The sequence below is a fragment of the Podarcis pityusensis genome, assembly GCF_964106645.2.
Source record: "Podarcis pityusensis genome assembly, chromosome: 10".
NCBI lineage: Eukaryota > Metazoa > Chordata > Lepidosauria > Squamata > Lacertidae > Podarcis > Podarcis pityusensis.
In genome coordinates, this window is record NC_138035.1 from 68,056,219 (window position 1) to 68,071,096 (window position 14,878).

The window sequence follows — 14,878 nt, forward strand, 5'->3', positions numbered from 1 at the left end:
CCCCACCCTCCTAGCAGAGGAGGACGCCTAGCGCGGCTCGCGCAGGCGCACGAGGGGGACGTGAAGCCGGCGCCGCCCGAAGGGCAGCCCCCGCGGCGATTAGGCGCCTGGGATGCTGACTGGGCCTAGAACTGTGGCGTTGCCGAGGAACCCATCGCAACCCTCTGCCATGCAGGAATCTCCCAAGGGACAATGTGGTTTAAGCGCGCGGCTCTGCACTTACATTTCAAGACGGATAGCCGTCTTAGCTTGTTGGCAGCGGGAAGAAAACAAAAGCGAGTCGAGGTTAACACGTGTATTAGTCACGTGTGGAAGGAGTCGAGGCATGCTTGCGCCCAGCAGCAGGAAACAAGCTAGGGTTCCCGGGCAATTAAGATACTAATTAAAATCTGCTGTGGTTTCAAGGCTGCAATCCTCTCGTCAGGAAGAAAGTTTTATTGCACGTACTGCATAGCTGTCAACTTTTCCCTTTTTTTAAGGGACATTCCCTTATTCCGAATAGGATTCCTCGCAAGAAAAGGGAAAAGTTGACCGCTATGGTACTGTGCGAGTAATAACTTCCTAGTAAACAACAGCTTCCAATGATTAACTGACCACTTAAGATACGAGGGAAAACACATCAAACACTATACTCCCAATTCACAGTCCAATACCTGAATAAACAGAAATATTTTAGCCTGGCAGCTTAAAGCAAACAATGATGGTATCAGGCATACTGGAGAGAGTATCACACAAATGGAAAGCCACCTCTGAGATGGCCCATTCTCATGTTGCCACCCTCTGCACCTTCCTTAGAGAAGGCACACTGAGAAGGACCTCTGATAAGAAACAAGAGGCTGGATCTACGTTGATCTGCTAAGCATCTTTTTTAAAAAAGTTTTATAAAGTTTAAAAGGAGTTTCCCATTGTCGCTGGCTCGCCGCACAGCCGTCTGGTGTCACATTTTAATAATGCATTTATAACGTTTTAAATGATGAGTGTGGTTTAGTCCAGTGTCCAAGTAGGTTCATACAAGGAAAGGCAGCCCTTGTGGGATTGAGGTCCTGAACATAAAGCTTTGTAGGTTAAAATTAACACATCAAACTGAGAGCAGAAACTAAAGGATAAGCAGACCTCATATCATTGCCTATTACCAACCACACACTTCAAAACTCCAAATGAACCACTCAGCATAAAAAGCAAGGGGGTTAAAATTATCATGAATACAACAAATGTGATTTTGTAAGAGACCTCAAAATATCCGCCTTTACATACATGGGGAAACTCTCCTCAAAGAGCGAAATAGATTTTCCGGTACTCATCTTTTAGTTATCTCAACATGACAGAGCCTTCCATAAGGTGGCAGCATATGCCAATTTCCATTATTCTTACTATCCCCTTGCTCACCTTTTAATAGCCAGAGACAAATTAGAATGCTGTGATTTAGTAGTCGGCAGGATATCAGGAAAAATACATGGGGATAGCAACCCTATTGATTCCAGTAGTTTGTGAAGACACTTTATTAATGAAGAATTAACCCTGACTCAGTTCTGGCATAAGGCTTTATAGGTTAAAACCAGTACAGTGGTACCTCGGGTTACATACGCTTCAGGTTACATACGCTTCAGGTTATAGGCTCCGCTAACCCAGAAATAGTACCTCGGATTAAGAACTTTGCTTCAGGATAAGAACAGAAATTGTGCTCTGGTGGCGTGGCGGCAGCAGGAGGCCCCATTAGCTAAAGTGGTGCTTCAGGTTAAGAACAGTTTCAGGTTAAGAACGGACCTCCGGAACGAATAAAGTACTTAACCTGAGGCACCACTATACTTCGAATTGAACCGAGAAATGAATTGGTAGACAGTACAGTTATACAAGAATCAATGCTATGCCTTCAGATCGCCTCACCCCAGTCAGCAATTTTGCCACTCAATTCTACACTACCGACCTTGAATAGGATATGGTATAACTTAACACCAAAACCCAGCGTACCATCTGAGAGAGAGAGACTGCTAGTCTCCATGAGACTATATTTCCTTAGCCCCATGTCATGCACAGTTAATGCTCCCAAGGATGAACTTTGACGATAGGAAACTAGAGAGAAAAGGCTCTTTAGACAGAATAGCCTGGCACGAGTGCACATTACTAACACTTCTCTGTTTAGAACCCTAATAAGTCCTTTGCCTTGAGACCCCAGGGACAAACTAAACAGTTACTTGTGCCCACTGTCAGGTCTATCCCTTGGTGGCTCCCCAAATAGGGCTGGCTCCTCTCTTGACTGGCAGTGATGCAGCACTTCAGATATCCGGTGACACAGAGGTGGACTGTTCCCTAGGCAACCCACTTGGTCCTTGCCCAGAATCCAAATCTTCGCTGCTCAAGCTGCCAGGGCCTTTCCCAGGATCAGGCTCCTCTCACAATTCCTGATCCCTGCACCCCAGCATGCTAGGACCTTCCCCTGGGTTGGACTCCAACTCCCCAAGCTCCTCCATTCCTTGTCTTCTGACCACATCTCTATGGGGCTCCGTACAGATTTCAAACAGGCCTCTCAGAATGCCTCTCTTCTGTGCTACTGGAATGCACACAAGGAAGATGGAAATGCAGTTTTAAAGGCCGTTGTAATAGGTGTCTTAATTCTATCAGATGACCAGGCATGAAAGTTGATTTTTCAACTGCATCGCACACTCCCTCTGTCACTACATGCATTCTAACTGAAGCGCATTTTGAGCTGTGTATAGTTAGGGATGACTCCCCCCCCCCCCCGACACGTTTTCTCCTTTCCTTCCTGCAGAGAAGTGTGGAGGAAGCCCATATTCAGCTTCACCATGACAGATTTCCTTCACCTTTCTTCTTCTTCTTCTCTGCTGCCTATTAAAACCAACCCGGCTGTCAGAACTTCATTCATCCCCTTTCCCATTCTGCTACTGGTATTCCAAGGAGGTGGGTCGGTTGTGGGTTGGGGTTTTTCTTCAAAACAGCATGTGGGTCAGTTGTGGGTTGGGGTTTCCTCCAAAGCAGCATGTACAAGTGTGTCTGGCAATTGTGCATCAGTGCAAGTATATATGGCAATACCAGAAAAGGCACTGCTGAGGCTGATAGGGTTTTCTAATCTCCTTGTGAGTTTTCCTGGAAAGCCACATTTAGGTGAGAGGCACAGTAAGGAAATGCAGTCGGTCAGGTTGAGCAGATACCTGTGAGGTTGCATCAAAGTAATATGGGCCAACATCCAGTTGGGTAGGTGGGGGAGGACTTTTTATTTAAATTGGGAGGGGGGGACCCCACGTTAACTGGAGGAGAGCATGGTGACATTTAAAGTGGCCAAAGCGTCATGGTAAACTCCAAATGGTAGTAATCCAGATTCCCAAGCGATCGCTGAAATGTTTTCAAATGCACCTGTGATTTTTGGATCAAGCATCCTCTTACATCATCATCAAACCTTTTATTGGCATCACATGCAAACATCCAAAGCAAATCAATACAGAATTACCACTTCCCCAGTGGCACAAAACATTTGCTAAAAGAAAGGAGGCAGAGCAGTCTATTGTCACATCTCTAGGTCTCCAGGGAGATCAGACGTCTGCAGTGTATTTCGACGACAAAAAACCAAATAGAGATATTTAGCCACTAACTTGGGGAGCTCCTGATCATTCCCCAGTAATAGAAAATGTATGACCTCTAAATCTGGTTTCCATTTGGGGATACAGAGTTGTTGATCTAGAAATTGCTGGCGGAGATCAGCATATAGTTTACAATTAAGAACCATATGTGTAAGGGTTTCCACCAGGTGGTCTTCACATGGGCAAGTTCTTTCTCCTTCCACCCTGCCTGAGAACCTTCCCCAAAGGAGGTTTGATGGATTTGAATTAAACATGGCCAGCAAAAATGCCCTTCTTTCTTGAGGGTTAAGCAGAAATTCAAGGTAATTGTGGTTAGTTTCATGTGCCCAAGAAAGTTGAAAATAAAGAGGGGAACATGTTTTCTCTGCTGCTACTGTTAGTTCTTGGCGTTCAATATCCCACAACCTAGTTTTTATTATAGCCTTGGCAGATGGTAGGGACATCGCAAAAGTTCCACTGATAGCCCGAGTTGCTGTACCTTCCTGTTAAACTGTTGTAGCCCTGGGGAAAGAAAGGGGTCTGACAAGACTTTGCTGAGGAGAGGATCTTTATCTGATGTAAGGCAGATGTTTAACCAACATAGAAGAAATCTCACCCAGGCAACAGTCTCTACCTTGTGTTGACCTCCCTCTAGACACAAGGCAACACAGCATGGGACAGTAAAAATCTTGAAGAGGAAAACTGCCTGCACTAGTTCTACCAACTGGGTAAACCCTGGCAGCCAGACTGGAATACCATAGAGCAATTGAGCTATAATTTTGGCGCTGAAGACCTTGAGGGCAGAGGGGATATGCGAATTACCTCTTGTTATGAAAAAACGCATTATGGCCTGCATAGACATCTTACTGGCATTCACCGCCGTTGCACAGTGTGTGAACCAGAGAAGCCTATGATGGAATGTAATTCCCAGATAGTTGAATTTGAATTTCCCACCAAATACCCAGCTATAGCTCTTGCGCGAATTCCCAAAAACCATTATTTTGCTTTTGTCAAAGTTCATGCACAATTTCATTCTGGACAGATAGTCAATACAGGAGTTTAACAATAGCTTTAAACCAATTCTTGTCCGTGAAAGCAAAATCATATCATCTGCGTATAGGAGGATGAGAATGCTTGATGCGTTGAGTTTTGGGTCAGTGCTGAGTCAGACTTTATGATGCCGAATCACTGCTGTTGAGTCATAAACATACCTTTCATAGAACAGTGTATACAGGATTTTAGTGTAACAACAGTGGGAACGGTATGGATATAAATGACTTTTCAACTCTGCTGCTCCTAAATTAGATTTTAAGAGCTAGCTCTCCTGGTATAATTCCACTTCCATCCTTCTGCGTAGCCTCAGGTTTATAATTCGTTCCACCACAGATACACACCCATCCTTGAGCGGTTTGTGTAGGCCAAATTGGCATGTAAGAGTAGAGGCTGAGTTGACCTGTGCAAACATTTTCATGCGCTGATGAAATGTTTGTGCAATTGCTTCAGCCACTTTACAGATTCACCTACATTTGCCAACCCCACTATTCAACCCACCTTTGGGCACCCTTCGTAGGCGAAGACTCAAACTACCTACATGAGAGCCAGTGTGGTGTAGTGGTTAAGAGCGGTGGACTCGTAATCTGGTGAACCGGGTTCGCTTTCCCGCTCCTCCACATGCAGCTGCTGGGTGACCTTGGGCTAGTCACACTTCTTTGAAGTCTCTCAGCCCCACTCACCTCACAGAGTGTTTATTGTGGGGGCGGAAGGGAAAGGAGAATGTTAGCAGCTTTGAGACTCCTTAGGGTAGTGATAAAGCGGGATATCAAATCCAAACTCTTCTTCTTCTTCTTCTTCTACATGTAATTATAGCCCACAGCCCCTTTAGAGGACAAACATCCAGGGCCGTCTTAAGCATATCCGGTGCCGTGGTGCAAAGATCCCTATGGCGCCCCCCTCTTCCTACAGTTGTAGACCTTTTTTTAGGGCTGGAGGAAGCGGGCAGCGGCTAGAGGGCAGCTCCTCTGGCAGAGAAGAGGCGGAGGCTGGACACAGCGCCTCCCGGCTCAGCTGGTCGCTTCGTGCCACGGTGGGCATGGCAGGCAGCACACCGAGCAAGGCGCCCCGCAGAATTCGGCACCTGCAGGCTAAAAGGGAAAAAACTGAGCCGACACTCGGCGGGAGCAGCACACGCACCCTCGCTCACTCAACGCGCTCGTTCAGTGTTCCCTGGACTCTTGCCTGGCACCCTCTAGGCCCCGGCGCCCTGGTGCCCCGCGCCACTAGCCTTCATGGGTAAGACGGGCCTGCAAACATCCATTTCAGGGGCAGAAAGCATTCAGGGGAGCATATAACTTAATACAACTGCTGCTTCCTTTCTCCAAATCGCATCCTCCCCCCAGCAGCTTTCTCCTCCTCTTGTGGGATTTTAAAGTTTTGTTTTCCCACGTTAAAAAGCCAGGAGGGGAAAACCGTTTGCAGGGTAATTAGGGAAACAGGGACAGGAAAGGCTTAAACACCATCATGTGCCGCCACCAGCTGCCTCTTTCTGATCTCTCCCAACGTAAGTGGTTTGAACAATCTAAATACTCTGTTGTGGAAACCATGTAATAAGTAGTTTGGGCCGTGCTAAAGCAATCATATAAGGGATTCCCTACATGCTTAATGTCATGGACTGGCTGGATGCAGAGAAGTGGTTGGAGGAACCAGCTGGGGAACCACCCAGGGAAGAAGAAGGCTCAGAGCCCTGGGAGTGGGACAACAATGAGAGGTCAGAGGGAGAAGACTGGGAAGTGGAGGTGTTGGAAGCTGAAGAGGTAACAGGGCTTAAGTGAGCTGGGAGAGTCTGTGGCAGAGAGAAGTTCAGAATCAGAGGCAGAAGCTGAAGCAAGGAGGGTGGGAGGAGAGAGACCAAGAGGCAGAGATGAGTCAGGCTGGTGAAGATTCACAGGTGTCTCCCCTTCCTGCTGAGACAAGCTCCTTTGTCTCCCAGAACCAGAAGAGGCATGAAAAGGATGGAGGAGAGATTAGCTGTGTGCAGATGCAGTCTCCGATTGCTTGGGGGAAAACCCCTGCAGACGAGGAGACTTAGGCAGCTGTGGGAAGGCAGGGACCTTCAGTCTCAGCAACTGCTTTTTGAGGGCAAGACCTACCAGAAATGAGTTGCTTTGCTCATTCAGCCTGATGCTTCTGTGTCGATTCCAACTTGCATGGTGTGATGCACTGCTGGCTCACTTCTGACACTCACTTCTGATATATTTATCCCACATTGTGATCAAGCCCACTTAGACAAAGACTGGGCAAGACCCACTGGCCGCCACTAAATGGTCAATATTTTATGGGAGGAATTCAAGCACATGCTGGGAAGCTGGGTTTACGCAACTGAACTGGATTAAAGCGCTCTGTTGCCCTAGTGGAACAAATCCATATTTAATTTTATTTGATTTTTTAAAAATTGATTTTTTTTGCGGGTAGGAGACACAGAAATACACTGCAAAGTACAGTGGTACCTTGGGTTACATACGCTTCAGGTTACATATGCTTCAGGTTACAGACTCTGCTAACCCAGAAACAGTGCTTCAGGTTAAGAACTTTGCTTCAGGATGAGAACAGAAATCGTGCTCTGGCAGCGCGGTGGCAGCAGGAGGCCCCATTAGCTAAAGTGGTGCTTCAGGTTAAGAACAGTTTCAGGTTAAGTACGGACCTCCGGAACGAATTAAGTACTTAACCTGAGGTACCACTGTATGGACAGAGCAAACGATTAACAGGAAGATGAATGAACACCCCAGGATGGATACTCGCTGTCATCAGACAAATCCGAACAAATGCTCAAGAAGGCCTGGGCATGGTCTAACCTGTTGTTTTTTGTCTATGGAGTTTTCTTGGCAGGGATACTGGAGTGACTTGCCAGTTCCTGCTCTGGGTGGGTTACGTTTAGTCAAAACTCTCCACTATGACCTGTCTGTCTTGGGTGGCCCTGCACAAAAGACCCTGATGTTGGGAAAGATGGAGGGCACAAGGAGAAGGGGATGACAGAGGACAAGATGGTTGGACAGCGTTCTCGAAGCTAACATGAGTTTGACCAAACTGCGGGAGGCAGTGGAAGACAGGAGTGCCTGGCGTGCTCTGGTCCATGGGGTCATGAAGAGCTGGACACAACTAAACGACTAAACAACAACATGGTCTAACCTCTGTATAAGGTTTGTGCAAATGAAGCAGGAAGAATGCTTAATAAACAAGTCATCTGAAGGAGCCCAGAGAATAATGCTACTAAGATTAACACATCCTATCTAGCATAGTCCACAGTGAGGGTACAACTGAATTCCTACATGGTGTCGTCTGCCTTTCCTTTCCTGTTTCTTCTCCCTTTGAACCTGAGCTGATCTTGAAGTGAAAGGCAAGGCACTGTGCAGGAATCCACTGGAATGTAGCCATCGAGGGACATTCCTTTCACCCAAACAATAAGCAGGAAGGGTCACAAACATAATAGCTGTTGTTAACCTTGCAAGCCGTGCTACAGTAACACGCTTGCAAGGTTTACCAGGGAACCAATGTTAATGATTATCTCTCGGCAGGCAGGATCGCGGCTGCTCTGTACTTAAGTTGCACCACGGTGCCTACCTTCAACCAGCTTTCCGCAGCCACCAAGAGCATCATTACGTGACATATTAATGGCGGCGTGGGATGGGAGAGGAATGGAAAGTTTTGGGGCAGCCTGACTTGATCTTTGCAAGTGGGATGCAGAGGCCCTGCTTTGGATGAGACATTTGCGTGGGTGGAACTAGCCGGCTGGAAAAGGCAGGTGGGAATTCAGGATCCAAACAGGAGCCACATTCTCCATGTACGCATAATGCAACAGAGGGACTTCTCCTTAAAACAACTTCTGTTATTAGAGTATATTATATTAAATCTGGCTCCCTGCTTACCCGATCAGTAGGAAGATCCAGGAACAGCTGCCACAGGGTCCGTTTCCTTGGAAAGAAAGACTCCGGGAAACCTAGGGTGTAATATGTGTTTATTTACAACTACAGCCATTGAACATGGAGGAGCAGGCAAATATTGAAATCCAGCAGCAATCCACTTCTTCTCCCTCCCTGGCAAAAAAGAACCGCGCACCCCCCCCAGCTGCAATCCAAGGCCCAACTTGTTTTTCTCTAGGTGCACCTGCATAGGCCAGGTGTATGTGCCCAGGAAAGAGCAGCTGTCACAAGTCACTGAAGAAACACCTTCGAACTCAGGGGTAGATTTGTTTTTTCCACCCAGCTTATGGGCCACATTCCCTCGCGCAACCTTCTGGGAGCAACACAAGCAGGTCCAGAGGATAAGAATGGCCAAGGCTAGAGGCCAAGAGGGGGTGGAGCAATGGAGGAGATACTTACGTTTGCACAGTATGCTCCATCAGAAGTTTCCACACAGACAAACACACTACAGTGGTACCTCGGGTTACATACGCTTCAGGTTACAGACGCTTCAGGTTACAGACTCCGCTAACCCAGAAATAGTGCTTCAGGTTAAGAACTTTGCTTCAGGATGAGAACAGAAATCGTGCTCCAGCGGCGCGGCAGCAGCAGGAGGCCCCATTAGCTAAAGTGGTGCTTCAGGTTAAGAACAGCTTCAGGTTAAGAACGGACCTCTGGAACAAATTAAGTACTTAACCCGAGGTACCACTGTACTTGGTTCTCCATCTAGGCAAGCAAGAGGCATTATCACAGTTCCAGAAAACAAGCAAAAGCAGTTCAGGAGGTGCAAAGCACGGCCAGTCAAGATATGGTGTGGCCAGGAAGAATCTTGAAGGTGGATTGAGAGGGTCACATCTAGTCATTTGGGTCCACTGAATCTGTTGAGAAAAGTCGGCATTACTTAAATCCCAATATAATACACCAGTACTGAATGGAGTGAGGGCACAATTGCGTCATCTAACAGGATGTGTGCATGGTGATATGGTGCTTTTATTGGCCCATTTGTGGGTGGCATAGTACCATCAAGGTTGGCACAATATCTGATTAGTGGCCACTAATGGAGTTTCCAGGAATGCTGACAGCATGTCTACTGTTCTCGCACCATTTATATATTTTTCTACTTGTATGTTATTCTTCTATTTATTTTTATTTATTAAATTTGTATACTGCCCTCCATCTGAAGGCGATAGGGTGTCAGGATGCTGTCAGCGGCTCCTGGCTGGTTGCCCAGGAAAGTATACAGACAAGGAAAAGTTTCTTACTGTCCTTTTTTATTTCAATATGTACAGAGAGAGGCTATAAAACCCAGCCTCTTGGATAATGGCGTTGTCTTGAGTGAATCTCCACCCACCCCCCATCTCTCCCACTTCCTCATTCGTCACTTCTACGGGTGCTGCTATGTGCCCTCTGTCTTTGAGCTCTTTGCTCTCCTACTTTTGAGGCTCGCGGGTTCTGGGAGACGGAAGGTGTGGAATACTTTATAAAGACAATGTGTTAGCCAGCTGCCACTCCGATTCTGCCGCCTCCTCCTCCTCCTCCTCCTCCTCCTCCTCTCCTATTATTTTCCAACTTTTCCCCTTATCTGCCTATAAGCTGTAACCTCCCGCAAACCACTGATGTAAATCTATACAGTGGTACCTCAGGTCAAGTACTTAATTCGTTCCAGAGGTCGGTTCCTAACCTGAAACTGTTCTTAACCTGAAGCACCACTTTAGCTAATGGGGCCTTCGGTTTGCTGTTGTGCCACCGGAACACGATTTCTGTTCTCATCCAGAAGCAAAGTTCTTAACTGGAGGTACTATTTCTGGGTTAGTGGAGTCTGTAACCTGAAGCCTATGTAACCTGAAGCCTATGTAACCCGAGGTACCACTGTACTGACTTCCTCTTCCTCATCCCTGGAAGGGTCAGGATGGGGAGGCCATTTCCACCATTCCTCCTCTGCCCAGTCCCTGACGTCGGGCAACTCACAACATAAAAATGAGAACACAAAATAGATGATAAAACAAAAGCAAGCCAATTACCCCCGTCCCACAAACTCATCTGAAAGGACGTAGAATGGCCAGGTGATAGAGAAATGTTTTCATCTGGTGTCTGAAGAGATGTAATGAAGGCGCCAGGAAGCCTCCCTTGGGAGAGCATTCCAGAAATGGGGAGCACCACATTGTGTTGCCACCCTCCCGACTTTTGTGGAGGAGGCACACAAAGAAGGGCCTCAGATGATGATCTTAGTGTCCAGATCGGTTAATGTGGGGAGTGTTCCAGTTTTGGGTTTAGAGCAGTGCCGGAGGGTACAGAATGCTGGGCGCCATGTGTTATGTACTGAAGTTCTCACCCTGGGCCAGCAGGGGGATACTGTAGATAGTTATGCAAATGAAGGATCGAAAGTGACGTTCAGTGATTGGATAGTTTGTATGCAAATGAAGGATCGAAAGTGACGTTCAGTGATTTCGCTCAGTGATTCAGCTCAGTTCAGAGGATGGCCGCATCTGGCTGTGCTCTGATGTCCATCGATCCCACCTTCGTCGCCAGTGTTAAATTGTGGGCGAACTTATCAGACGACACAGCACCATGGGGCAATCATTATCATCTAAAAACCTTTCTTTATATGGGTACCTAGGGAGAAGATCCATAAAAAGGCAACTATATCAAAACGAATTGGCTGTCCTGCTGGTATATCTTTGGGTCAAGCCTAATGTGAGTGTGGGTTATTTCTTACTCCGTTTATTCACACACCCCAGTCAGGGACCATCCTTATTACGTCTCCTGCTGCAAAGGAAAGCCAATCACCTTGAGATCATTCCATGAGAATTGCTAAAGAAAATGTTGTGACCATTCTTAAGGCTCTAGCAAAAAGCTATGTATTGTGAAACATTAACTGTGGCCTATTGGCACATAAATTTAAACAGTGCCTTAAATTTACCTAGGTAAATGCTGGATTTGCTAAAGAAACCATGCCTGCTGATTCCCAACATTTAATAGTTGCAAGGAGTACAACGGTCCTCTAACACACCTTGTTACAGAGAAACCACATTTTCCCAGCAAAAAAACCCAACATTTTCACCCAAACTCCAATAGTTTGTCACAGAGGGGGGTAAACAGCTTTACAATTTTATATACTTACTAATCTTTTACCCCATTTTCTTAGCCCAAAGGAATCCCTTCTCTTTTGCACTTTATAGGTGGGAGTGTCACTCACCTGGTCTCTGATCACCTGCATCACTGCCACATACTGGGATGAAGGGAAGGCCAGTTGGTTGGCACAGTGCAAATGCACTGGTGGGTGTGTCAGATTTGCCTCACCCCTTCCTTTCTCCATCCTGGTATGCAGCAACAACACGAGTGACCAGAGGTCAGCTGAACGCTGCTGTCCCATCTTGCCGTCTCTGCTACATGACTGTCGTGGCCATCTATTGGCTAGTGCCTATGAGGAGAAGCACACTTGCTCTGGACGAAGAACTCATTTTTCTTGCAATTTTTGTCCCATTATAATGCAACTGTATTCCACACAGCTCCACGCAGTTATGGTAACTGAGAGGGGAAACAAATTTCCCCAAAGTATTGTACTCAGTGCTGGAAAATGTGATTATCCTACAACCTTGGGAGAAAGATACTTAGATATGTCCCAACGAAAAGCAAGCAACAACTGATTACTACGCAGAACGCAGCTGGTAAATATACAGGGAAGGGAGGGAAAGAGTTGGCAGATTATCTTGGAAAGTATTGCTCAGTGTATCAAAGTATATCAGTATTAAAGGTTTATTAACTTTCGTCTAGCTAATAAAAAGATTGCTCTGCTATGTTCTGTCGGATACTACGCAATCTTCAATAATGTTCCTTCCACTTAGAACTGGCTTGTTTCCAAGGATCTATGCAGTCAGTAGTAGCTCAGGGGAGTTTGGACTTGCATTTCTTGAATGGCAGCACGCTGCAATGCCACACACAGCAACACTCACCTTTTCAGAGGCAGATTGTGGACTGTTTCCTTCCCCGGAAGCTCACACAACATTTACTCGGATCTAGGGATATACAAATCTAGCCATTTCGGTGCTTCGAGCTTCTGCTTTTCCCAATCTTAAATCCACTTCTTCATATTTCTGCAACAATTTGCTATTTTTTAAATATATTTTTAAAAAAAAGAAATGTCATGAAAATTAATCAGTATTTTTGTGCAAATTTCTCCTGATGAAACTTTTTTATTCAGTTTTGACTTGATTTTGCAAATTCTGGAAGCAGTTTCCCCATACCTAATGCATTTCTGCAGATTTGTTGTTGTTGTTGTTTAGTCGTTTAGTCGTGTCCAACTCTTCATGACCCCATGGACCAGAGCACGCCAGGCACTCCTGTCTTCTACTGCCTCCCGCAGTTTGGTCAAACTCATGCTGGTAGATTCGAGAACACTGTCCAACCATCTCGTCCTCTGTCGTCCCCTTCTCCTTGTGCCCTCCATCTTTCCCAACATCAGGGTCTTATCCAGGGAGTCTTCTCTTCTCATGAGGTGGTCAAAGTCTTGGAGCCTCAGCTTCAGGATCTGTCCTTCCAGTGAGCACTCAGGGCTGATTTCCTTCAGAATGGATAGGTTTGATCTTCTTGCAGTCCATGGGACTCTCAAGAGTCTCCTCCAGCACCATAATTCAAAAGCATCAATTCTTTGGCGACCAGCCTTCTTTATGGTCCAGCTCTCACTTCTATACATCACTACTGGGAAAACCATGGCTTTATCTATACGGACCTTTTTCTGCAGATTACATTCACCCATATATGCATTTATCTGCACCCTTCACAGCATCAGATGCATTTTTGTACACATTAATGGCTGGAAAACTGTGTTGCAAAAATTTATAGAAGTGCACATTTTGAAAGGTCGTCGTGCTTCGGTTTGCACAGTGTTCCAAAAAGTATGAATTTGGGAAGTTTCACCTTTCAGTGCAAACTGAACAGAATTTCTCCTCCACCCCTACCTTTCCCTTCAAAATTATAGGAAGGGCTTCATATTCCAGCTTCATTTGGTGCAGGAATTTTACTTTCAGGATAAACAGGACTCCATTTTTGCACCTACACAGACACACACGCCACTTTTAATTGTTCTCCAAGACATGGACGGGAGGAAAAAGGAAAACCGGGCCATTTCAGGATCGAATCAGAAACCGGGACAGATTCTGTAATTCTGGGACTGTCCCTGGAAAATCAGGACACTTCGAGGGTATGGAGTCACAAATAAAGGCCAGATGACAGGTAACATTCCCTTTGCATCTAAGGTAGGGTTGCCATATTTCAAAAGTGAATATCCGGATTTCCCTGGACGTTTCACCTACTTCCGCCTGGACACTGTTTCCGACGGCCAAATTCTGGACCTATGGCGACCCTGATGAGGGCAGGGATTTTTTTAAGTGCAAAGCTGTGAGGGATGGAGCAACTGATAATTGATGAGATCAGATAAGGAACTAATACATGCTTTGGAGTTGCCAGTGGTGTATTTCCTCCCAATACAAACTACCTTGCAAACAGGGATATTTTCCAGTCTTTCCCCACATATATATAACTGATGCAATTTGCACTTTCTTTGTAAAAAAATGCATTATCCTACATAGTTTATAGGACAGCGTGACAACAGTTGACTAGTACTTTTACGAAGTATTTCACCTAAATCACAAACAGGGTCACATGCAGCAGCCACGCTTGACAACATGGGTTCTTAGTCTGCGTTTTTACAAGACTTTAACAGTGCATAAACTTCAGATTGCACACGTGTAGCCAGGCCCGTGCAGAGCTTGTCTGAGGTCCGGGGCAAAGTCTGGTTAAAATAATCTTGAACAAAAAGGTCCTTCTCCCCATGCCAGCTTAGCCCTCCTAGGCTCGGGGCAAGTGTTCTTGGCTGCCCCTGCCGCTCTCTGCACGGGCCTGGAGTAGCAATTTAAATTTAAACCCAGAGCATTTTGGGGCAGGATTCAACCACATACCAGCAAATGGAGGTTGCACGATTTAAGTTGATTTGGAGGTCTAACTGCTATGATGACCATGTGTCAAATTTTACACTGAAGAATTTGAAAGAAGAAGAAGAAGAGTTTGGACTTGATATCCCACCTTTCACTCCTCTTAAGGAGTCTCAAAGCGGCTAACATTCTCCTTTCCCTTCCTCCCCCACAACAAACACTCTGTGAGGTGAGTGAGGCTGAGAGACTTCAGAGAAGTGTGACTGGCCCAAGGTCACCCAGCAGCTGCATGTGGAGGAGCGGGGAAGCGAACCCGGTTCACCAGATTACGAGTCCTCCGCTCTTAACCACTACACCACGCTGGTTCCAACAAAGAACCATAAAAGAGGAGAATAGGGTCTTTAACATTGCCTGCTTAGCACCT